Below are 27083 nucleotides of genomic sequence, written 5' to 3'. Positions count from 1 at the left end.
AGAAATTCTATTTCATGGTTGTTAGTTTGTGCGGTAAACTTTAAGTTTGGGTCACATGCATTTAACCAAAGAACAATTTCAGCCAAGGTGTCTTCAGTGTCATCCCAAATAAAGATGACGTCGTCAATATATCGCGACCAATAAAACACGGATTCGAAAAATGGGGCCATTTCGTTAAAAATGTTCGTATTTTCGAAGAAAGCGACATAGATATTAGCGATAGTCGGTGCGCAGGCCGCGCCCATACTAACCCCCTTGGTCTGTTTATAAAGGGTGCCTCTGAATTCAAATACGTTGTCATTTAAGACAATGTTTAGACAGTCCAGAATGAATTCGGTATTGCAAGTAATATTGTATGTTTCGATAAACCATTGCGTGGCCTCAATAGCTCCTATACAGGGGATGTTAGAGTATAAACTCTCAACATCAAGGGTTACCATCCATTGTCTGTGGATGTTAAAAGCTGTTCCTTCCACTTGGTTAATGATCTGTCGAGTATCTTGTATGTATCCAGGAATTTTGGAGATATGCGGACGCAAAATGGCGTCAAGGTATTTTGATATGGGTTCTGTAATGCTGCCAATGGTGGTGACAATGGGTCTAAAAGGGGGGTCTAATTCGTTTTTGTGGACTTTAGGAGTACCGTACAGACTCGCCATTCTGGGATTGTCTATGTTTAGATATTCATACTCCTTTCTACAAATATCTCCATTCTGTAGAGCTTTGGTGGTCAATTTGTGAATTTTATTTTTAATTTTAGAGGTGGGGTCTCTCAGTATTTTACAATAGAAGTTGTTGTCACTTAGCATCTCTTCGATTTTTTCCGTGTATTTTTGTGTATCAAGAATAGCGATCCCGCCACCCTTGTCACAACTCTTTATGGTGATTTCTGATATATTTTTCAACTGTTGCAACGCATTATATTCCTCTCTGTTCATGTTGTAGGGACACTAAAAATACTCAGACAACTAATGTTATAAAATAAAAATAAAATATTCTTAAAAAACAAAAAATATACATCTCTTTGTGATCATAGATATATAAGAAGGTGTGAATGTCGTAGCAATACACACGAGTATGTGCATGAGAGGTCTTGGCATTTTTTCAAAAATTGTTTGCTATAATTCCTTTTTCAAAATTGCTTTAGCCCTACCTATAGCAAATCTAATTTCGCGTAGGGGTCCCCTGTTTTTCAAAATATATATTCTCATGGCCTGTCCATGAGGGGAGTTACATGTAGTTTGTTAATTATTAGTATTGGTTGACACAGTAGCTTTTATCATTTTTGCACTCTTTATACTAAGAATTTCTGATATTCTGGAATTGTGTTCCACAGTTCATATCGGACCATTAGTACCAGTGTATGGATACATAGCCCTCTATGGTCTGCATCTCTTGAAATTTCACATACATATAAAGATATCTATTAATAAGATATGGCCACGCTAAAATCATTTGGGTTTAGCGATGAAGATTTTGCCTCTATGGTAGGCTCTTCTGTCAATTTTGATAATATAAATCCAAATACCATTGATAAAAGTGAAGATCTTGTCAAACTATTAGCCTTTAAAAAAAAGTCCATAAGAATAGAACTCCATGGCAAATATATCCTAGACTATCTTAAGGCCGGTGTTATACCCCAAGGCCTACAAATTAAAAATATTCCAGGTTTGTTCATACAAGTGAAACATTTTCTTGAACGATGGTCCCTCATCGCCAATCGGTGTTCGAGAGACCTCATGATGTTGATAGTGGAAACAGCCAAGGAAGTGCTGGCTGAGTTAATTCAAGAGATTCTAGACTTAGAAAATCAGATAAAATCATCTACGGTGATTACTGACACCAAAAAGAAACTAGAAGAGGTCGAATCTGAACTGAATTCTTATAGTGAATATTTAATAAAACGCAAAATGGATAAACTCCAAAAAGATATACGCTATTTCAGTCGAGAAAATGTTTACCCGTATTTGCGAGACAATTTTTACGAACAAACAGATCAGTTTGGTCAAGAGATGGGTGACTCTCACTTTGACCCAAGACAACAAAAAAAGGTTACTACATTCTCAAATACATCAGATTCTGGAAGTAGTTCTAGTATGTCTCCCCATCAAAATCAGGGTCAGAGATTCACACCAAGACAAAACCAAGGTTATCGTCCTTTTTTAGGGAGGCGCCCTCAAAACAGAAGGAACTGGCGACCGAATTATCAATCCCAGTCTCGACCCTATCGTCAATACCAATCCAACTTTCAACAGAGAGGGCAATTCCCTGCAACAATAATATCAGGACCATCAACCTCAGAACCCCAACCGATATCTGGAAACACGGAGCTCCAAATATTGGAGAGAATAAAAACAATTCCAATATTTAATCTAAGTAAATTTGAGGCAGAAGCAGCTACCATTGCGATTCTATCAAAGGGGTTATCCTTTGTTCCTCATTCCGGACTCAATAAATTTGAGCTCTATAATGATGTCATGAGCTTTTTTCGTAAAATACGTCTAAAAAATTACTTTTCAGATAAAGAACCCATAACAACCGAAGAGAACAAGTCAGGTCTAGCCCCTAAGTCAGTTTTTACACCCACACTAGACCAAGTGTCCCCTGAAATACGAATTTTTGAACAGATAGTCATGCATAAATTACAGACAGCAACCAAATATATACCTAATACTCCCTACAACATGAACAGAGAGGAATATAATGCGTTGCAACAGTTGAAAAATATATCAGAAATCACCATAAAGAGTTGTGACAAGGGTGGCGGGATCGCTATTCTTGATACACAAAAATACACGGAAAAAATCGAAGAGATGCTAAGTGACAACAACTTCTATTGTAAAATACTGAGAGACCCCACCTCTAAAATTAAAAATAAAATTCACAAATTGACCACCAAAGCTCTACAGAATGGAGATATTTGTAGAAAGGAGTATGAATATCTAAACATAGACAATCCCAGAATGGCGAGTCTGTACGGTACTCCTAAAGTCCACAAAAACGAATTAGACCCCCCTTTTAGACCCATTGTCACCACCATTGGCAGCATTACAGAACCCATATCAAAATACCTTGACGCCATTTTGCGTCCGCATATCTCCAAAATTCCTGGATACATACAAGATACTCGACAGATCATTAACCAAGTGGAAGGAACAGCTTTTAACATCCACAGACAATGGATGGTAACCCTTGATGTTGAGAGTTTATACTCTAACATCCCCTGTATAGGAGCTATTGAGGCCACGCAATGGTTTATCGAAACATACAATATTACTTGCAATACCGAATTCATTCTGGACTGTCTAAACATTGTCTTAAATGACAACGTATTTGAATTCAGAGGCACCCTTTATAAACAGACCAAGGGGGTTAGTATGGGCGCGGCCTGCGCACCGACTATCGCTAATATCTATGTCGCTTTCTTCGAAAATACGAACATTTTTAACGAAATGGCCCCATTTTTCGAATCCGTGTTTTATTGGTCGCGATATATTGACGACGTCATCTTTATTTGGGATGACACTGAAGACACCTTGGCTGAATTTGTTCTTTGGTTAAATGCATGTGACCCAAACTTAAAGTTTACCGCACAAACTAACAACCATGAAATAGAATTTCTTGATGTCACTATAAAACATGATCAAGGTCAATTATATACGGACCTTTATGTAAAACCGACAGCCCGTAATACAATTCTCCACTATGACAGCTTTCACCCACCTAATCAGAAAAACAGTATCCCTTTCAGCCAATTCCTCAGGCTGAGACGGAACTGTTCGAGACTAAAAGATTTCGATGAACGAGCGATCTTGATGAGAAAAAAATTTGAGGAACGAGGGTACCCCCATCGACTAGTACGTGAATCCTACAAAAGGGCACGGTTCTACGATCGGCAACATCTTCTGCAAGGTACGAAATCTAAACAAAACTCAAATTTAGTGTTTGTTTCAAGACATTCCTGTCTCAATAATCAAGTACGCCAGATTATTTATTCCAATTGGCACATTTTAAACACAAACAAGAATACCAACGAAAACCTGCCCAAACCACTTTTTGCATATCGCAAAAATAAAAATCTTAAAGATATAGTGGTGAGGTCACGCATGCCCCCAGTGGTAAAATCATTACAAAGAAGTTTAACCAATCTAGATCCAGTCATCGGAAACTACAAATGTGGAACATGTAAAGTATGTCCCCAGGCGATTGAAACAAAGGAAATGGAATTTAATGGAGTTACTATCCAATGGACAACTATGGTAAACTGTAAAACTAAGAACATTGTATATTTGCTTTTGTGCCCCTGTGGTTTGGGCTATGTCGGGGAATCCTCCAGGTCTCTGTACACAAGGCTTACAGAACATAAATCTGCTATTAGAACTCAGAAAGTAAATGCACCGATGGTCAGCCATTATATTGAACAGAACCACAAACCAGAAGATGTACGTTGGATCATCCTAGAACATATTGACACGTGAAGGTCTATGTCCAGACAAAGTCCGTAAAAAACGGGAGGTATTCTGGATTTTTTCTCTGAATACATTCACACGAGGCTTAAACCAGGATATTCCATGGGAACAAGCAATTCTGTAACATTTAAGATACCCATGGCTATAAGACATATACAGACTAACTGTACTGAGATACATCCACACAGTTATAAGTATATGTCTTAATAAATACCCTGAAATTGACTTTTTCAATCTCTAATGATATTTGGGATATCTGTACAATATGTTTTTGTGCCATTATATTTGCCATCCAGTAATATGGTTAGTCTAGCTAAATCCAACATATCGGCGCCCCTTTTTTGCTGCTTATCTGTTTAGGCACTGTGGCTATTGATACCATTCAAGTGCTCGAACATTAGGTACATGTGCATCATTGTATCCCCGTCCTCTCTACGTATACGGTTTTGTATACATCATGACCCCACTCATTGTACCGCCTTACATTGATATTGTAAGCTGCGCTAAATCCAGTTTTTTGAAATATTGCCCTATTAGTATTCATGTATGAGTTTGTTTTTATTAACCGTCACGAATAAAATAAAGATGCAGACAAACTAATGAAAGTCGGCTTTTTACTATTATTTGTATTTCTGTAACGACAGGTTGATATATAGCCATATTTGTAAACATGTGCCTCGGTAAACAATCTAAACCAACAGGCTGTTGCAATGTGTAGCGAAACTCAAATTCGCTCTTAGATCAATTTGCTACAGTCCGTTGTTTACTTTCATGACATTAAGTCCCATCATGAATACGTCACGGAATATGCGCCAGATAATCACCGGCGTCAGGTGTAATCAATCTCACCTTCTTTTTGGCGGGCCGGTCCGCTTATATAAACTGCTGGCTCAGAAACTCTTGTGTTCTTGAACCACCGGCACGTCGAGGGGAGATCTGGCCAAAGCATACTACCCGGCAACACGAAGGTAAGGAAATCATAGCTATCACCCTTACCAGCACTACGATTGTGCCTTTTAGACGCTCACTGGCCCTTGTTGAGTTAGTGTCTAATACTCTGGTGTATACCCCCCCTTTTTTCTTCTTCAGCACGGCGAATTCATCATAATCAATTGATGCACGTCATCCTCTATTTAAAATACGGTGAAACTATCTTCTTTCATCTCCAATAAAGGTAATACCTTATGTAGACTTTCTCTAAAACTATATTTTTGTACCATATACCGATTTTCTGACACTAGAAGGGGACACATAGACATATCTGTTCCCATTTTTAACAGAAACAGAAAAAAGAACAAACTAGATTTGCCGGTCTCCCAACCATGACGCTTTCAAGATTTTCAGTACATCTAAGATAAGGTACTGTTTCCTATCTACACGTCAGATTTATATCAGGGTTAGTTACACAAATACTATATATGTGTATTCCTATTTCCCCTATGATACAGATAATATTCCAACTCGGGGACCTCAGAGCTTAGGTCTTCTGGGAAAGAGAATACAGGAAGGAGAAATAAAGTTCATTGGAACAAGCATCTGGACCAAAGACTGGGTCCCATAATTTCATATTCCCAGTACAATCATCTTTTAAAACGGTAAATATACATGGAGCTTCTATTTCACTCGCATGTTCTGACCAAATCAGCTATTAATGGCCAAACTTATTCTTTATTTAGACGCATTATTCTATGAGGATCTCCAAACTAATCTTTCTACTATCCACAGAGTGATATCATATTATCAAATATAAGGTTGGTGATCTCCCCCAAATAATCCTAAAATTGATCCCATTACTTAAATTCATGCTACCAGTTTTAGAAATTTATTATTTTCCATTAAAATAGAAGTAGACATGACCAACATGTAAATCCTTGATGAGCTGCAATATAGATATCTAATCCAGCCACATGCAGGGAACTATATCTGCTAACACTGTCCTATATAATGGTCGGATATGAAATGTGTTTGTAATCTATAGAAAAATATAGATAATTGAAGCCAAAAATATATTAGGTTATCTTTCATTAGAATAGACAGACCTGTTCAAGTGCCACACATAATATATGTCTATGATGAATTATGTCTAAATGTTTATTATACAACTATATGGTGTGAGCTGCATGCAAAATTGAGATAAATATGACAATAGGTGTGTCCATACCCAAATCAAAACAGGTTATATCTATGCAAACACTAGGATGGACCAACTTGTCTGTATAGTATAGATAACAACAGCCTGATGTCCTCCATCGAGGCATCATATTCATGTTATATCCATCCTGTTAAAATGGTCCCTCAGAATTGATGGTACATATATATACACCAGACCCAACTGGAATGAAATGTATATATTGAGAACAAAAATGCCTTCTATTGGAACATAAGTAAGAGCTAATTCCAATCATGTTATGAGCTACTGTATGTAAATATTGTATATATTTGTATGTAAATAATGACCTATATCCTCTCGAACTATAAATTGTAAATATTATTTTGCTACGACTTTTTAAATTTCTTAATGTAATTATATGTATGTTTTTGTATTTCTTTATAGTTTTTGTTGTCCTGTAAAGTATACACGTGAATGACGGTCACCTGATGAAGGCAGAATGCCGAAACGCGCGTAGTGCCAATACTCACCGCTTTTGCCCACTACAATAGACTACTGACCGATTTGTCTTTGTTGATTTATGTGATATGTGTTTCTATATTTCTCAAGTTTTTTTGTAATTGTGTATACCTTGATCAAATGTAATATAAATTTTTATACTGAAATTATCTATCCAAAGAGCCTATAGAGGACACTAAAAATACTCAGACAACTAATGTTATAAAATAAAAATAAAATATTCTTAAAAAACAAAAAATATACATCTCTTTGTGATCATAGATATATAAGAAGGTGTGAATGTCGTAGCAATACACACGAGTATGTGCATGAGAGGTCTTGGCATTTTTTCAAAAATTGTTTGCTATAATTCCTTTTTCAAAATTACTGTTCCGAAAAGGTGCAATAGAGGTGGTTCCAGAGCAGGAAAGGGGTCAGGGGTGCTACTCCCGGTACTTCCTGATCCCCAGGAAGGATGGCAGGCTTCGGCCAATCCTGGACCTCAGGATTTTGAACCTCTATCTCAAACAGGAGAAGTTCAAAATGCTCACACTTGCACAGGTTCTTCAAGCGCTGTTGGAAGAAGACTGGATGGTGTCGATCGACTTTCAGGATGCGTATTTTCACATCCCCATTCTGAAGTCGCACAAAGTATCTCCGTTTTACGGTGGGATCGCAGCACTACCAGTTTGCGGTCCTTCCTTTGGGGCTTACTACTGCGCCTCGAGTTTTCACCAAGGTGATGGCAGTGGTGGCTGCGCATAGAACTGAAAAAGAAGACCTCTGAACTGACCTGACCTGTATCTTGTTCACAATAGAAATTAATCTAATACATTTCTATAGGGATACAACCAAACTGAAAATATTCACCTAAGCATAAGATACTTTGGTTTGTTATTTATTGTCATTTAACATTTAAAATCATGTAGACATTTCATCATTTTTTCATGTTTTATAGATATGTAAGTGCAAAATCTATTTTTAACATGTAAAATAAAGTTAATACAGACCCCACAACAAAAATAGTGCTATCTGAACCTCACACATTCTAATTCATACATTCCTAATTAACCATACTCTCAATAGTGACATAATACACACAAAAAATACATAAAAAAGACAACAAAGTATCTGAGTTCCCAGTAGTTTTTACAGTTTGGCTATCTTGTTTCTTCTTCTATTTGTTGTTTCCAAATTTATAGGTCTCTTTTTCTCTTGGTGCCTCGAAGGCACGGAAAAAAGGGCGGAACTGACGTCATCACGCCGACGTGGGTCTAATAAGGAGTCGGTGACGTCAGACGGAGTCGTGCATGCGGTGCTCCTATGACGTCGTCCACGCCTGCGTGCTACGAAGAAAAATTCCAAACGTTGCTGACGCAAGGGGTATATTCACAAGGTGAGGAATCCACAGGCAACCGAAGGTAAGTAACTTGTTCTTTTCGCCTTATCTTCCGTCTCGACCTTCCATTACCGAAGCTTGCAGAGTGCTGAAGTTGTCCCCCGACGATCTGCCCTCCCCTCCAGAGGCTGTGGCGCAGGATTCACAAAGATCTCAAAACCGCGGTCCTCAGAACGCCCGGCTCGCGGGCCGCCTTTGCCCTGACCCGGCCACCATCCTCAAGGAACGCTCTGCTGTTCTTCGAACCCTGAAGGGAGCAGAGGGGGAATTCTCTGGACGCTAATGACTGAGGATAATGTGTCTTTGGGTTTATACCACTTTTGTGGGCCGGGGGCGCGGACAGAATGCTTTGCTCTCCTGTTGGTGATGACCCTTACTCCCTTGGCAGTCTCCTTTTGAATACTGCCCAACCTTCACGTTGGACTATGTGCTGGTTTGTTGTTCTGGGATTTGTTCTTTTTGTTGCTTTGGGGTTGGGTGGGTCCTTCTTTTGGTGAGCTTTTTAGTCATGAGTGCTGCGATATGTTCTACTTGCCAACACATACACACTCTGTCCTTGCAGTATGCCACTCCTTACTGGGACTCCTGGGCCTTAGCTATAGCACCTAACGGTCTTTTCCCTACTGATGGCAGTCCAGGTTGTTAGTTATAATGTCAAGGCCCTTAATAATCCCACTAAAAGGAAGGCTGTGCTATCTTTACTTGAGAACACGCGGGGAGATGTGTGCCTACTCCAAGAAACACACCTCCTCCACAGTGACACACACCGCATGCAACACAGAGCGTTCCGGTGCAAATTTGGTCCGCGGGAAAACTGAAAACAGGAGGGGTGGCCATCTTAGTTGCCACACATTTTAGAGGCTCGGTTGTGGGTACAGTGGCAGTGATACTGGGGCGATTAGTGCGAGTTCGTATTGGGTCCACCACTATCTCAATAGCCTCCCTCTATTCCCCCAATAACCACCAAGAGGAATTCCTGCGTAATGCTCTGGCCGAAGTGTTGCGTACACCTGACTTTCTGGTGGTGACAGGAGGGGACCTGAACTTGGTTATGGATGCACAGGTAGATCACTCTTGCTCGAGAACAGGTGGTGCAGGTGCCCTATCGGGGGCGGGGAGGGCTTCGCTGGACGATTGTGGGATTAGAGATGCATGGCGGTGTTTTTACCCTGATGAAAGGGACTATACGTTCTACTCCGCGGCTCATAAGACATACGCCCGACTGGACCACTTCCTTGTCACCCGATCGGAATGGAACTGCACTCAGGCCTCCTCTATAGAAGCACGATCTCTTTCGGACCACGCTCATATCACCCTCACACTACGCCTCCCGCACACACAATCATCCTCCCCTCCTTGGCGCTTACGGGACTCACTCCTGAGGTCCCCGTCCGTGGTGGAGGGTCTCGGCAGTACCCAGACAGATTACCTGAAGCTCAATAACGATGGCTCCACTCCCCTGGCATCCGTTTGGGAGGCGCTTAAGGTAGTTGAGCAAGGGGCTCTTATCTCTAGGGCGGCCTACGATAATAAAATTAGGCGCAAGAAGCATCAAGAACTTGAAGGCCGGGTGAGGGGACTAGAAATCATTCACAAGCGCACAGGTGCCCCCCGTATCTGGTGCCTGTTGAAGAGGGAGCAGCGACAACTGAAACGCTTTGACCTCGATAGGGCAGAATATGCGGTACTACGACTGATGCATAAGTACTTTGTCGGTTCTAATAGGGGCGGCCACATGCTGTTGCACTGTCTCCGTTGCCAGCAACAGACCCAGGCAGTGAAAGTGATCCGAGAAACCCTGGGGTCAGAGGCGACGGATGACCTTACTATAGCCGCAGTCTTCCGGGCGTTTTATGCAGGGCTATATTCCGCAGAGTCCTCAGGCCTTCTTGATCCTCTTGAGTTCTTATGAGGTGCGGATGTAACCCACTCCCTGGACAGGAAGCGGAAGGACTGCAGACCCCCATTCGAATAGAAGAGGTGATATCTGTCATTGCTCGGTTGAAACCTCTGAAAGCGCCTGGCCCGGATGGGTTTAGTGCCCTTTTTTATAAAACATTTTGAACGGAACTGGCACCAGTGCTCACCCGACTTTTCAACTCTTTCCTAGACACAGGCACTCTCACGACCTCTATGCTACAGGCCACGATCTCTGTTATTCCCAAACCAGGGAAAGATCCGGCGCTTTGCAGTTGCTACTACCCCATTTCCCTGCATAATGTTGACGCAAAACTGTTCTCAAGCATTTTAGCCCATAGGCTCAAACCTCTTATGCCCGGATTGATAGACCCAGATCAGTCAGGTTTCATCCCGGGGAGTCATTGCGGGGATAACACGAAGAGGATCTGTCACTTAATTGATAAGGTGCACAGGTCGGGGGAAGGGGCGCTACTGCTGGCGGTAGACGCCGAGAAAGCCTTCGATCGGGTGCATTGGCTGTACCTATTTGCCACGTTATTACGCTTTGGCATAGGGCCTATATTCCGTCAGTGGGTGTCTAGTATCTATAATGCCCCTTCCGCGCAAGTCGGGGTCAATGGCGTACTTTCCGAAAGCAATAAGATGGAGAGGGGCACCAGATAAAGGTGTCCTCTCTCCCCATTGCTTTTTGCTTGTTATATGGAGCACTTGGCCCAGCGGCTTTGGGACAATCCGCAGGGGATTCCATTCGGGGCCGAGCGCCACCCATCAGCCTCTACGCTGACGATGTCATTTTCTCAATGGCACACCCCTAAACCTCCATGCCGACCGTAGTGACAGCCCTGCTGGCCTTCAGCCAGGTCTCTGGCTTTAAAATAAATCTACAAAAATCGCAGGTACTGAATCCCTCTGCGGGGCCCTCTACAGTGTAAGACCTGCAGGCCCGCTTTGATTTTGACTGGGTGACTGGGGGCATCACAGGGGACAAATCTGAATACTCTAAGAGCTGGGCTCCTTTCTTAATGATTTTGTCTTTTGAAATGCGGGAACTAACTTGTCCTGCCTATTTACGTGTCTTAAAATAGATCCCGAGGGCCCGGCAGCGGAGCAGGGCACAGGTTCTAACGCATTCGCCCTTTTTCCAAGGGGACTGATATCCTTCTTGAAGGCACACGTGTGCCTTAGCTTGCGGGTGTCTCACTAGGGGGGAGGACGTGTGAGGCGGAGAGGACAAGGTTTAGATGTTTAGACTTGTGGTTAGTTATCTTCTCTCCCTTTTTCCTTTTTATCCCTTTTTGTTGTTTTTATCCCTTAAAGGTAGGCATACTTGTTCTATAAGTGCAGTGGAGTGCTCTAATAGCACTATTTCATGAGCATGTGTGTTGCCCTGGACCTGGCACTGGTTTTATTCTTACGCTGTTATATTTACCAATCCTTTCAAGTTGTCTTACGCGCCCGGCCCGAGATCGGTTGTAGGCGGCATGCTGTGTTACATAAAGGTATAATTGTGTGCTGGAACAATTACTATGCCCTCTATTGCTTGTTTGCAAATTCGCTGGTCCACAGGGTTGTAGGCACTAACGCACTGTACTTGATTTGTCAAGTGTACTGTCAATAAAAAACGATTTAATTCTAAAAGGCCATTATAGATGTCGAATTAATTTTAATATGGCTGGCATCTATATGGTAATTAAAATAAGTGATCCGTGTGTTGGGGATTCAGTTGTCCCCCCACCGTGGTCAGTGTGGTCGACATGTTTCTGCCAGTTTACCCAGTAGGGTCCGTGCATTTATCAGGACCTTAAGATATAAGGCGGGCTCCACTCTTAACAGACTGTGGTGAGACTGTTCCACTGTGTGGGGTGATCTAGATCACACTCCACTATGATGCGGTTTGTGTGTATTTCAGCCTGAAAGAAAAAACAAGAAATGAAAACGTACAAAACAAACTAGCACCAGGTTCACCATGTAGAAAAACCTTCCAATCAACCACATGCACGGACAGATATTGTGAGTGGCTATAAGTGCCGCAATCCTGTCAGTCATCTGTGCACCTATTGGTTTATGAAGATTGTGACCCCACAATGCTTACCCTAGGTATGGGACCAGTTGCCCCATAGGAGGTTGAGGACGGAAGACCCCTTTTGTCAAACGCTAAATAATGAGGAGACAGAAAAAATACAACACCAAATAGTTGAGACCATAAGTAAATGCAATCATGAGGTTCTATGGTTATCAAAGAGTAAAGATCTGATAAGAGTTAAAACAAACTGGAACTCTTTCTTCCACACATTCATACTCTTACTGATCCGTGGTGCATCCTCCACATCTGCTCCTACATGTGTACTCCTCCCCTCCTGGATGATAAATGAGAGGAGCAAGTGCTGGCTATTTATAGTGCTGGCGCTAGGTAATTGGTGTCAATTGGTGGTGTGATTAGGCTTCATTGGATGCAGTTATTATAAATCCGGTGTCACAAGGCAGCGCTATGTGGAAACCCAAGCGCCGCCTGGCCTGCCTGGAGAGAGGAAGACGGATAGTGGAAGCCTACTCAGGACATCCGTTGTCCACCCTGGGATTGCCTGGCGTCCGTCTCCTAGAAACTGTGCTGGAGGGGCAGGATGTGGTCCCGTTAGCCTCTCCTTGCAAGCAGCGCAGTGTCTGAGCGCCGCACTTGCGCTCACAGAATGTCTGAGCGTCGCGTATGCGCCCAATAAGTATATAGTGTGAGCATGCGCAGACGCCTAGTGAAAACTAATTCTGTTCTCTACATAAAATCAGTCGGACCAGTAATACGGCATGTCTTCATGTTATAGGAGCAAACCTTATGGGACTGCTGTAAGCTTGTTTAATAGATGAAAGGTGGGTGGAAATAACGTCTCGTATATGCTCAAGCAATGTTTGTGAATCACCTCGGAGCAAGAGAGGACCATTAGTACCCAAAATTGAGTCCTCGCGGGATAATTGCATCCCCTGTGGACAGAGCTAGAGTCGTGGGATAAGTTGTGTTTTAGATTGGTGGTAAGAGAAATACTCCATAGTACTTTTTCTCAAACATGACTATAATAGCACACAGGCAATGTGTACACACAAGGGGTGGTTACACCACCTTGGAACCAGAATAAACAAAAATGCATAGAACTTGTGCTTTTAATGTTCATGCGAAGTAATGTTTGTAACCATGAGGGATTATGTGCCGACTATTGTGCAAGTTCTAGCCAAGGGATCTCATCATTGAGTCCTTCACTCCATGTCCGAAGGCGGTATACCCACCTCTGCTCTCTGACATGAAGTGGTCTGGTCAGATCTGCCTTGTGTTTCTTCATGACTTCTAAGACTACCCATTTAAGATCAGGGTCTTTGTGATTGTGATCCAAAAAATTTCTTCTTAGTTTGGTGTTTGTTTTCTTGCATCCTATAGTACTGCAGTGTTCATTGATGCAGATTTTAATCTTTCTGGTGGTCATGGCCACATACATCAGGCTGCAGGGGCACGTGAGGAGGTATACCACATTTTCGGTTTTGCAATTGCTGAAATTGTTCAGTTTCCAAGGGCGTGTGGTCCCTATGTCCACTTCCTTCATTCTCACAGTAAATGGACATGCGACACAACCTCTGCATGCGTAGTGTGCTGTAGGTCTTTGAGTGTTCCAGAGGGTCACTTGTTCTTCCTTGACCTTGGGAGGGTCTTTTGCATGTACCAGCTCATCTTGTAGGTTCTTACTGCTCTTAAAAGCAAAAAGTGGAGGTTCCCATTGTTTATCTGCACCATCCAGAATGTGCCAGTTTTTTCTTATGATTTTTTGTACCGGATTAAACTGGTGTGTCACACACACAATTCTATTTGGCTTTTCTTTTTCAGTGTTTTCTAGTAGGGCTTCGCGATTGTTACTCCTAACTCTCTTCTTGGCCTTCTTAACATTGTTTTGGGGTAATGCTGGTCAAATAGTTTTTTCTCTAGGTCTTCTGCTTGTTCTGTGAAACTGTCTGTCTCTGAGCCATTTCTGACTACCCGGAGAAATTGGCCCATTGGTAGGTTGTAACGCAATGCTTTTGGATGATAGCTTTCATAGAACCGTAGACTATTCTTGTCTGTTGGTTTATTATGTATATTTGTGCTGATGCCATCTGCAGTCATGGTGATGTCTAGATCCAAGAAAATTTGTTAATGGAGTGGGTAAATTTAAGATGTTGGTCCTTTGTGTTGACCCATTCTACAAAGGCTCTTGCTGGGTCTTCATCCCCTCACCAGACCATAAAAATGTCGTCAATATAACATTTCCAAGTTCTCAGATGTTCTGTAAATGGATTGCTCTCATTGAAGTTGTGATCCTCCTCGAACTGATGTACGCATAGGCATGCCAGTCTTGGGGCGACAGTGCTGCCCATTGACGGGCTTGTGATTTGATGGTACAACACTTTCTCGAATTCAAAAAAGTTCTCTGTTAAAGCCACCTCAGCACATTCCATAGGGGAATGTTGTGGAGTAAGAAATTCCCATTCCATGTTTAGCAAAATATGTTCCACGACTTCCAGTGTTACTTCCCTGTTGGATACTCGTGTACAGTGCCTCTATGTTCATAGTGATAAAGAGATCTTCGGTGTTGTTGGTTTCTAAATCTCTCAAGAGGCAGAGTACATCTTTCGTGTCTCGCAGGTAGGATGGTGATTTTTGGACAATCGGTTTAAGGAACCAGTCACAAAACTGTGAAAGAGGCTCGAGGATGGACCCGATGCCGGAGACTATCGGTCTATCTGGTGGGGGTATCTTTCCCTTATGAATTTTGGAGAGGGTATAGAATCTAGGTGTTCTGCGATTTTCACTGACAAGTAAGTCTGCCTCTTGCTTTGTGATTCAATCATTACACAGTGCCTCATCCACCATTCCCTTGATCTGCGTGGTAAGGCGTGGTGTTGGGTCATCCAAGTGTCTTTCATAGCTGGCTGCATCAGAGTAGGCGGTTGCACTCTTCTCGATGCATGGATTTATTTATCAGGACAATAGCACCTCCCTTCTCTGCTGGTTTAATTGTTAGATCTGTGTTGTTCTTTAGTCTCTCACGTGCTGTTTGTTCCAGTTTGGTATGGTTCTGGAAACCCTTCTCTTGTTTGAAGTTGATGTTTTCTACTTCCTTGAGGACCACCTGTTTAAACGCAAGTATGTGACAGGGACTGGTCTGGGTGGGAGGCAGGAATGTGGACTTTTTCCTAAGGCCTGTGCCAATCTTCTCAGTCGGTTTATCTTTTGGATCCCAAAGTGGTTGCTGAGTTTGATTTTTCTAAAAAAACTTTGCCAGTTCGGTATTCAGTGTAAAAGAATCATTCATAGGTGTAGGAACGAATCCTGAGCCTTTGGAGAGTACAGTTTCTTCATCATCGGAGAGGGTGTGGTTACAGAGGTTAACAATGTTTGTTACTCTCTGCTCGTTGACGGGCCGCTCCCTCTCTCACTGCTCCTTGTTCCCATCGTGACTAGTGTTTGGTCTTCCCATTGTACACTTGTGTTATGCCTTTTTTGTTTTCCTTTTCCCCTGCCCTTGCCTCTGTATAAAAAAGGCTGCGGGCCCTGTGGAAACCCGAAACCTGGTTGGTAATAAGGTTGCTACCTCAGGTTCCCTTCCCCCAGATCTCTTCTGGGTTTTTGTGGTTACACAGATTACGTGAATTGCCCACAATCACAAGATGTTGAGTATCGTTGCCGAGACTCGAACCCGGTTCCCCAGCTTCGAGGTGGACTGTTCTAGCCGTAAGGCTACATCCTTTCCCCAATCAGGGCAGATATCCGTAATATGGAATGCAGATTAAAGGAAGTAGAGACTATGACCGAAAAGCTGATCGGTGAGACAGCCCAGTTTAACCAGCCCATCAGTGACCTCCAAACCAAAAGCAAGGTAATGGAAAAAACTATTGGACGGCTATGAAGGAAGAACACAGCGAAACAAAGTACGCATCCTCGGAGGGCCCGGCGGCGGATTTGTTTGTAGAGGACCCGATAGTGAATTACCTTCACCCGCGAGGCCTATCAAACTACATCTCTATCGAATGAGCACACAGAGTGCCGGGGTCATGGGGGGGGGCGGGGCAAGGCTGGGACCCACCCACCCCTCAGACTAGGTTGTTCAACTTTCGCTATAGGGATGTTATCCTGCTGACAGCCCGCAGTGCACCGCCGATCAGTTACGAAAACAGTAAATAACATTCTTTCCTGACTTCACGCTCAAAGTGCAAAGACAACTGCACAATTTCCTGGATGTCAAAAGGACCTTGAGAGAGAAAGAATTAAAATATGCCATGCTGTTTCCTGTCAAACTAAGAGTCGAGGCGGAAGGTAAAACTTGTTATTTTTTTACTGATCCCGAAGACGCATGGGAATGGCTAGATGGATGGCGTAAAGTCATGACTCATACACTAACTGGGAAGCGGGAGAAGAAAACTTGGAACCAATTGAAACAGACTAGGGCTGCCGAGGATGCTTCGAGCCTTACAGCAAATGAGGCAGACAAGGATCAGAGTGACGTTGAGACTGTCCTGAGGGGGGAGGGGTTAGAAGCAAGAGCAATGCAAGCCACTAAAATAAGCTCTGAGTGGGACACAGAGAAAGTAATGCTGAAATACATCGCACAAACTAAGTATGGACCAAGCTGACAGTCTCCGAACATTGGGGATCAGTGGTGCAGGAGGTCTCAGCATAGCGGCAAGAGAAACTGGTCAACATCCGACAAGCTGCACGTTTCATTAATATTTGTGTTTGGGATGCAGGGTGGGACTGGGCTCACGCTCCACCAACGTTTGAGAGGAGGGCAACAGGCACTCTGCAATGTTGGAGAGACGCGAAGTTAATTTACCGCCAAGCAAGGAGGCAGGGAGGGGGGGGGACAGTTCAGTTTAGGGGGGAAGGTTAAAGTTAGTCTTCATGGCAGAGGGTGAGAATACACACACACAGACACACACACATCGAACACGGTCATCAAGCCAACAATCCGGTCAATCCCACTGTAGAGAATAGTCTTTAACAAGTGTACAAACCAAAAATAGCCCACACCACACATGACAGATAACAGAAAGGGGACTTCACTCTAATTCCTAACTTGGAATGTGAACGGTGCAACAATATCTGAAGCGGCATGCACCAGGAATAGTGCTGATGCAAGAAACGCACCTGGTGGACAATGCTTGCAAGGCCCTGGATAGATGGGGGTATAAACTAATATTGCATGCAGGATTCACCTCTTGTTCTAGGGGAATGGGCATTCTTTTACGCAGAAGCTGCCCGTTCACGATACAGAAAACGTGGATAGACGCACCGGGTAGATATGTGGCGTGGCAGGAATATGGGAGGGGAATACAATTAATGTACTGTCGGTGTACATTCCCCCAGCACTGCAAAAAACGACCGTAGCGGCCATAGGTAACATTATTCTAGACTTCCCTACTGAACTTCTCCTGATAGGACAAGACTTAAATATGACAGTGAACGAGCAGATGGACAGGCTTCCCCCACGACGGAACCCACGTGAGCGATCACAGCTTGCAGACTTTCTCTTGGCCCTTGGCCTTGTAGATATTTGGCGTCACATCTCACCCTCAGGTGCATCAATTCAAGTTCCATTCGGGCACCCATAACAGTCAATCACGCATAGACTACATACTGACACTCTCTAATGATGTCCACAACTACAGAGAGGCAAAATGTGTGGCGCGGGACTTATATGATCAGTCCCCAATCCTCAACAAGATAGTGTTGGATACTTCACCCAGAAGAACAACTCTCACACTTAGCCCAGGGTACTTGAAAGTAATGCAGGTCAAAAACGAGCTCCTAAAAAAACACAGACGTGTACTTTTGCGATAACGACAGCTCAGTTGAGTTGCCACAAACTCTGTGGGAAGCTTTCAAGACAGACTTGACCAAGGGCCAGGCTCTAGCGCTCATAGTTGGGCGCAAAAGAGAACAGAAAGCACGGGTAGAAACGCTGAAATGGGAAATGCTGGAGGAGGAGCGAGGATGATCGATACAGATAACAAGTCCGATAGACACACCCTAAACATCAAGGGACTAGACTATTTAAAGTTGGTGTTGGGGCAGCCAGAGCTACACAGACTGAGGTGGCAGAGTGGGCTAAAGAACGGTGATGGATCAAACCCAGATCTTTTGACTGGGTGTGAGTGTTTGATTGGTTCTGATGCTCCGTCCATCACCACCCCCTTTTGTACCACGTATAACTGTCCTGAAGCATTGAGGAGACACTGTCCCGGAACAGTAGGGGCAGTGCATCACCGGTGGCATTGGGGCACTCTAAGGAGGAGATGGCTCGAAAGTTATCTGGGAGGACCCTGATATCACAGAGCCTCTATACACATTCCTGATTGTTCCAGGCGGGAACCACATTAGCGCGATTGTCCCCACACTGCCGCCCTGAGAATCATCTGACTGCTCACCCTGGCTACCCTAAGTCCTGTACAGGAAGGGGTGTACTTGCTCTGGTTTGCCTAGCAGGAAGGACCCTGGGACATCAGTGGCAAACTATTTCAACCACCACTGTTGAGGCCCAGTAGCCCCTGCTTGCCCCGTGGCCCCCATTCTGTGTGTCAGGGCACCTAAGGGTGTGTCCCTATCCGCAATAACCCCTGGCACAATTTATTAGATCATTTAGTTGCCAGGCTATCACTTATGCTTAGGATTCTCATTTGAAAATGCATTTTATCCATCTTGCTTCTTCAGCTAATCCCTGTGCTGCATTCTGGATTGGAAAAGCACCAATTATGTTCAGCTTTATGTCCAAGCTTTTTTTGGGGGGAAATCAGAAACCTAGGTGCCTGATTAACTCTGGTCCATCCTGGATAAGACCCTATACTCCCGTAGGGTAAAATTACTGATTATGCTTGAGGACCATCCGTTTGAAGCTCGAAGCAATTATGTTATATATTCCTGTTTATTTATCTTAAACATGCTTGGCAAATTCTCAGTTGGGTTTACTGCTTGACTTGCAAGCCCAAGTGGTCGCTTCTTGTGTGCTTTCAAATCTGGACTACTGTAATAGTTTCTACTTGGTACTTCCAAACAGTGTTTCTACATAGCTGCAAAGTATTCAGAATGTTGTTGCCCAAAACTTGGTGCTCCTAGGAAAAGTGGACATTTTATCTGAAGTCCGGAGGCAGTTTGTCTGAATTTCGGTCCAACAGAGCGTAAATGTAAAGTTTTTATGGCACAAACTTGTCTTGTTTACATGGCCAGTTATCAATCTATAGGCTTTGTTCGTGCCTGCAATATGGCTTCTCCTAATCTGCTCCCTGTCCAACGGATCAGTTGATCTCTGGGGTTCAGTTTGTTGGGTGGTGGGATGGTCATTCCATTGCCTATTTACGACATAAGACCTGCTGCTGAACCTTCTAATATTAGTAGTAGTAATATTTATTTATAAAAGCACAGCAGTTCCAAATAAGGCTCAGCTTATAGGTGAACCTATAATATTACAAATCAAATGCAAAACTTAACTACAAAATAATAATAGAACATGCATTGACAGAATAGATTTTTTTTTAAACTGTTGTCTTATCGCTGCTCTGTAAAAACAACTACTGTTTTATTTAAAACAGTGGTAGGAGGGGTTGTGCCGAAGAGTTGAAGGAAGAGCATTCTACCATCAAAATTCATCCACCAAAATTACCTTGTTTTCATTTGGAGCAGAGAAGTTATGGGTCAGGACACGCCGGTGTGCGTAACGCAGCGCTTTACAAATGTCCCAATAATAATAAGAAGTCTCCTTTAAATTCTTACAGGTTGATATTGCAATTGATCTTTCAAGTAGTTCGGTGAAAGTCTGTTTAATATTTTCCATATGATGCATAGTGTTGGAAAAAGGATTAAATTCTTGATTTTATTCTTACGCAGATATACACAGAGGCTTGTTAGATGAACAAAGTTCTGAAGCCTAATATTATATACATTGTACAATTCTGGTTTGCCTAGAACTTGCCCGTATTTATTTCGGACATATTTAGATAGACTATTGAACAGTATAAACTGGAAAAAATGTGGCTTGGCTCAAGATGATACGGCTTACAACATCAAGGAAGAAAATACACTTTAGCGTTATTGGGCAGATGGAAATAAGCAGATTTTACAATGCTTGTAATTTGGCCATCCCAATTTAGAGCGTTTCTGTCCAAAATCACTTACTTTTTTGGAAAACTATGAAAGATTTTTTTGGGGAAAACTATGAAAAAACATTTTGCTCATCCTTTCTCTCACTGCCATTTTATTGTCTTTGTGTTCTTCACTGCAAAGATGCCATTGAATAAACAAACGATGGATAAGAGATACATTCTTTGTGAGACCCTCGTGACCCAGTGTTTTGCTCTATTTAAAGTTCTGCAGTTGAATCTGATTTCATTCTTGAATATGTGAGAAGTTAGAGTGTAGATATCCATATCAGAGCAATCTCCTGGCAGACTGGAATAGCCATTGAGATCCTTCACTCTGTTTTTTGTAGTAACAGTATTTCACATTAATATTGATAGCTTGGTAAATTAGGGGGGGAAGAAAAGTAGCATCTTTATCTATATACGTGATAGCATGTTAAGGGGATTTAACCCAATGGTATCATAACAAATTGAGCGTGAAACTGAAAGCTTATCAGTCAATCCATCAAACAGTATTTATAGCATAGATTATGACCCCTAGGACCTTTTTAGTCAAAGAGCCAGGTCTCGAGTCCCTTCCTGAAGTCAGCGAGTAATGGTGAGGTTCGAAGGTGAATAAGTAGTTTGTCCCAGGTCTTGACGGCGAGGTAGGAGAAAGAGCGACCTCCACTGCGGCTCTCTCGGATGTGGGGACTTGTGCGGGGGAGGCAGAGTGGAGTTGTCTGGTGGGTTGGTGGAACGTCAGGCAGTGGTTGATGTAGGTAGTTTTGATGTTGTGGAGGGCTTTGTAGGCGTTGATTAGCTGCTTTAACTGGCATCTCTCCTGGATGTGGGAGTCCGTGGAGGCTTCTGAGGTAGGGTGTGATGCTGTTTCTTCTTGGGAGGTTGAGTATGAGTCTGGCTGTGGTATACTATATAGTCTAGAGTCGCATGAGGAGTTTGGTGATGGTTCCAGCATAGAGTGCATTTCCGTAGTCAAGTAGACTGGTGACGAGAACTTGGCTGACGGTTTTTCTTGTGATGATGAGGATCCATCTGAAGATCATTTGAAGCTTGTGGAGGGTGTGGAAGCAGGAAGAGGATACTGTGTTGACCTGGTGATTCATGGTGAGTTTGCTGTCCAGGATGATGCTGAGATTGCAGGCATGGTCCATGGGGGTTGGTGAGGGTCCTAGCACAGTGGCCTACATGTGTTGTCCCAATGTGAGGTGATTCTCCCGAAGATGAGCACTTCCATCTTCAGCCTGTTGGACCTCATCCAGTCTGTGACATTGGTCATGGCATTCCGGAAGTTGAATCTGGTAGTGTTCGGGTCTTCAATGAGAGAGAATGAGTTGAGTGTCATCGGCGATGATGTTTAGTCCGTGGGTGCTGACGATGTCGGCCAGCGAAGTTCTGTAGGCATTGAAGAATGTGGGGCTGAGGTAGGAAACTTGGGGGATGCTGCAGATGATGCTCTTGGGTTCGGAGGTGAAGGGTGGTAGGCAGATTCTCTGCATGTGTCCTTATAGGAAGTAGGTGATCCACTTGAGGATGTTTCCCCAGACGCTTATGTAGTGCAGTCTGCTGATGAGGGTGTGGTGGGATACAGTGTCGCAGGCCGCTGAGAGGTCGAGGAGAATCAGGACTGCTGTCTCACCTCAGTTGAGGAGGGTACTCCTGTCGTCGGTTGCTATGATCAAGGCGTTCTCAGTGATGTGGTTGGTGTGGAAGCCGTATTGGGAGGCGTCGAGTAGGTTTTTCTCTTGCAGGTGATCAGTGAGCTGGGGATTGATGGCTTTCTCCAGGATCTTGGTGGGGAAGGGGAGCAGCAAGATGAGGCAGTAATTCTTGAGTTTGTTGGGGCCAGCTGAGGGCTTCTTCTGGAGGGGATTAACCTCTGCATGTTTCCATGCGTCGTGACGGATGGCCATGGTGATGGATAAGTTGAGGATGTTGGTGAGTGCACTGCTGATTTCCGTCTGTCCCAGGTTGAAGACGTGGTGGTAAGGGCGCATCGTATTCTCCGTGGCAGACGGGCAGGAGAACTCCGACGATGTTGAATAGTTCCTTTGTATGACTGACGCTATCCTCAATGCCATTGGTTAGGGCATCCATCTTGGCTTCTTTTAGGTGGTGGTAGTATTTGCTGAGAGCTGATTTGAAGGTGGTGAGGTCGGTGGGATTCCTGCTTGAGCGCCATTGTCTCTCCAGTGGCTGGCATTCACCTTTTAAGGCCTGGAGTTTGGGGTTAAATCAGCTGGCGTGCTTGCTGGATCTACTGTTACTGGTTGTTTTCATGGGGGTGACTGTATTGGTGCAGGTGGAGATCCAGTCTGAGAATTTCCAGACAGACAGCTCAAAGTTGCTGGTGGTGTTGAGGGCAGTTTTCGATTAGGTCTCAGTGATTTTGTTCCATCTGTGGTGTGAGGGGACAGGGGTTTGGTTGTGGGTCCCGGTGAACCTATGATTGTGAAGTGGATGATGCTGTGGTCGGTCTAGGTTAGCTCTGTATCGTGGCTGAACTTGATTCTGTCACTGGCTTTGAAGATGGGGGTCTAATGTGTGTCCTGTGCTGCGTGTGGGGCTGGTGACCATGATGTTGCTCATGATTTACCAGAGGCTGGCGGAGTTGGTGTTCTAAGGGTTGTCAAGGTGGAAGTTGAGGTCACCGAGGAAGGTGTCGTACTTGGAGTCGATTGCCAGGGGAAAGATGAATTCAGAGATTGCTTTGCAGAAGGCGGGGCGGGGGCATGGGTGCGAGGGCTCCTCTGATGGTTGTCTTTGCATCAGTTCAGATTTGGAAGTTTAAGTGTTCCATTATAGATGAGTTCTCGTCTTAAGTGGTGGTGCATTGGAGGGTCTCCTTGTTAGACAATGGCGATGCCTCCTCCATACTTGTTTGCATGGTCTCTGTGTATCATCTTGTAGCTGTGGAGTGTTGCAATCGTGATGTCGGGGTTGAAGACTGGGTGAGCCAGGTCTCGTTGACAAGTATCATGTTGGGGGCAAAGGTGTTGATGGTGTCCCAGATTTTCAGGGCGTGTTTGCAGAGAGATTGGGCATTGAGCAGCATGCACTGATGCTGTTCCAATGGGTCGAATGTCAGCTGTGTGAGGGCCATGAGGATTTTGGTGGTGCAGGTGAAACTGCAGCGGTGGCAGGCGAAAGGTCCCTCTGTGGACCGTGCAGAGGAGATGCAGCAGTCATCGTGGTTTCTGGGAGCCAGGGCCAGGAGCTCCGTGGTGGTATAGCAATGGAAGGCCAGAGGGCCAGGGTTCCCTCTGCGTCCTCCATTAACCCCTTCGGCGCTGATGACGAGCTCAGCTCGGCATCAGTTGCGCCGCTCGCACGCTGATGACGAGCTGAGCTCGTCATGTAACGCGGCTTTTGGAAAAAAGTCGCGCAGCTCGAAAATAGCCGCAGCGCGCATGCGGTTAAGTAGGTCCTGGGGAAGAGGGGCCACTGGGTGGCGGGAGGCGCGATCGCCAACGGCAGCAAAAAACAGCAGGAAGCGCACGAGGGGCTAACTAATACAGGGATTACATTCTGTCTAACAAAAAGATCACACAGAAATGAAGGAAATAAAATAATACAGGATTTGAATGCTGACTGACACAACGTTTACACAAGAATAAAGGAAAAGTAATACAGGAATTGAGAAGCTGCCTAGCGCAACATTACTCTGAAACTACGATTAACAGGCACCTGTTCTCGGCACCCTGGAGCAACGACTTAATGCTTTGCTTTTCCTTATCTTTATGGGATAATTTAGGTTAGTGTGATGGATCATTACTAGAGACTATTGGCTGCTGGGAGGGGGGCTGGATAGGGTTTGTTGTTTAGGGGTAGTTTTTAGGGCTTTCGATTTTAACTCGTAAACAGAAAATGTAAAGTTGTTTCTTGATTATTTCTTTGTTGAGAATGACATACTGTTGCTACTATGCAACATAGAGTGCCATATGACTTATTCTTAGCAGTTTGTTAGCGAGTCTATACATGCACTAGTAAAAAAAATGATCTTTAGGGCCACTTTATTGAATGCTGAGCATTGCCTGCCATGAAGAGCAGCTGCAGCACTTCATGAAGAGGTTTGGCGACGCTGCTAGGGCGACTGACTCCGGAATCTGGGGATCACGGTTCGATCCCTGGCAACAGCGGCAGATTAGCCCAGCACCATGTGACTCTGGGCAACAGCTTGCTTAATCTTCCCGAGGGCCCCCAGCGCCTAGAGACCCTTACGGGTGATTGTGCGCTTTACAAATGTGGAATTCCATGTGTGACATTTTCAGTGTGGCGGGTACCCTATATCTGTTTTTTAGATTGGACTATAGAGGCATATCTCATACATTGTGCTAGTGGGAGTCTCCATTTTTCAATCAGAGTATGAAGAGGGATAATATAAGCGTCAGAAAATAAGTATTTCACAGTTAATAACCCAAGCTCAATCCATGCAATCAAAGCAAAGGCTGGGTAGCAGTCTGGGCCGTCCGAAATGCCATTTAGGGAAACCGTAGGAGTGTGCAAAGGGCCAGTTGCATCTCGCCCAACATCTGAGGACTGCGGTCACTAGATCATTACTACCCAAATCGACCCTTGTGAGATCCTTCACTCTAGAACTAGTCCCATTAGTGTATGGTTTTCAACATAAGATCCTGAAAGAAGAAAATATGTTTGCATCCCTGATCTAAAGTTTTCCTGTATCTTTCCTGAGCGCTATGATTATTGACTCCTGTTTTTCTAACTTGTAGGTACTTTGCCCGAATTGTTGCTTTCTGAGAGAAATGGGGTTGTTGGTTGAGGGTCTGAAAACCCCTCTCAAGCAACAACCACAATCCTTGTCAGGGTGAATCACATGTCACTATTAACCTGTGGTTAACCCTCCGGTAGCTTGGCACTAAGCAATCAGGCTGAATTTAAAGGCAATGTATAAAGTATTTATGCAGCACTTCAAACAGGAATAAAGTGAAAATACAACACAAGAAAAATCCCACACAATTTAGAAAAATAGAGTAAAATGTAATAAATTATTTAACACCAAAATGCTAAACATCTAATTTGTAGAACAAGACATGCAATTTTAAAGATTTAAGGTAAATATGGTGCCTAAAAGCACAAAGTGCCACTCGCCGTTATTTGGTTATGCTAGACCAGGGAAAGTCACAAGTTCAGGGCAACCACGATGAAGCACAGGCTGGAAACGGGGACCAGGTTAGTTACCTTCTCAAAGTCCATCTCTAAAAAGCACAGTTCGCAGTGGGAGAGGCAGCGAGGAGTAGGGAGAGCAATGCCAATGCGGATGGTTACCACTGTTTCACGAAGAACCTGTTGGGCTTTGTTGACTGTCATTGCTAGAAATTAGCGTTAGCGGTCATCCCGGGCTGTCGATGCTGTAGCGTCAAATGCAGATCTCATGTTGCCTCTGGTCATAGTAGCGCGAAACATCAGGTTCACTGGAGCCTTGCATTGTCAGTCAGCGCTGACGGCAAGATCTTGGCGTGACAGGCCTGTTCCTTATCATGAAGAGCCCAAAACCTCCGCTTTTCTCCTTTTTATTCAAGGAGGAGCTCAACTAATGCCATGCAGCACCAGGTAGACATCTCTTGGGGATCAGGAACTCACTCAAGGCCAGCAAGGCTCAAGCAGGTCCAGTTGCAGTAGGTCTGCTGGGCAGTTTCAGGGATGCCCGTTATACCTTGTTGTGTCCGTGCAGCTCACAACAGGAGGTCAGTCAGCTGCCTTTTGGAGTCTCTTCAGCCTGGGATGAATGGTGCAGGTCTAGTCTTCCTTCTCAGCAAGCAGGGCAGGTCTCAGGCAGGAGGGTGTCCTTCTTCTGTAGTAGCCATAGGTCCAAGAAAGTACTGAAGGTTAGGAACTGAGGGTACAATATTTATACTGGTGCCCACTTTGAAGTAGGAGACGTTTCTGGAGTTTCCCCCTACAGAGATGTCTTGAATTTCCTCCCTGTCTGCCCTGGTCTCAGTCTGTCTGGGGACACAATAGGCCAGTGTGACGTCCTTTGATTGTGAGCTGAGACAGTACCTTTGAATTGCAAGTGTGGTAGGTGACAGCTCCACCCCCTTCAAGTCAGAGATAGCCCATCCTGCCTACACCCAGACCTTCCTTTGTAATACTGCGGAGTCATGTCTGGGAGGTGGGCATACCTCCCTGTGACCAGACACCTATTGCTCTTCCTTCCCCTGCTTGAGCTCAGCAGCAGGGGGACAGACTCATATCTGTAGTGGGCAGCAGCACTAGCTTGCTGTTAGACCCTGAAAGTCTCTTACCATGAACAGATCCCCAGTACATGGGATCATATTTCCAATACTGGAATCAGTGATGCCAAACATAAATAGGTTCGGTGCAGCCGCTATATAGTTAGACATCTCGTAATGACTGATGACCACTATATGCATTAAAATGACTGGTTGCACTTACAAAGCCAGGAGAATCGACTCCGGGGTTTGTAGGGGTGTCCCGCTCATGCAGGGGCACCCACAAACCTATAACCAAGCACCCTGCACTCAGGACTGAAGAGCCTGCCATAGGGGTCACATAGGTTTTA

The 27083-nt window shown here is 44.1% G+C and overlaps 1 protein-coding gene across 3 annotated transcripts in view; it reads left to right on the top strand.

Annotated features, from left to right (window-relative positions):
* The window catches only part of GRAMD1C (GRAM domain containing 1C), a 1372139-nt gene that overhangs the window by 788516 nt on the left and 556540 nt on the right, over positions 1–27083 (top strand). The window lies entirely within an intron of this gene.

The sequence above is a fragment of the Lissotriton helveticus genome, chromosome 8, assembly GCF_964261635.1.
Source record: "Lissotriton helveticus chromosome 8, aLisHel1.1, whole genome shotgun sequence".
In the NCBI taxonomy this organism is placed as follows: Eukaryota; Metazoa; Chordata; class Amphibia; order Caudata; family Salamandridae; genus Lissotriton; species Lissotriton helveticus.
The sequence above is the reverse complement of the archived record's forward strand: the minus strand, read 5'-3'. Positions and strand labels throughout refer to the sequence as shown.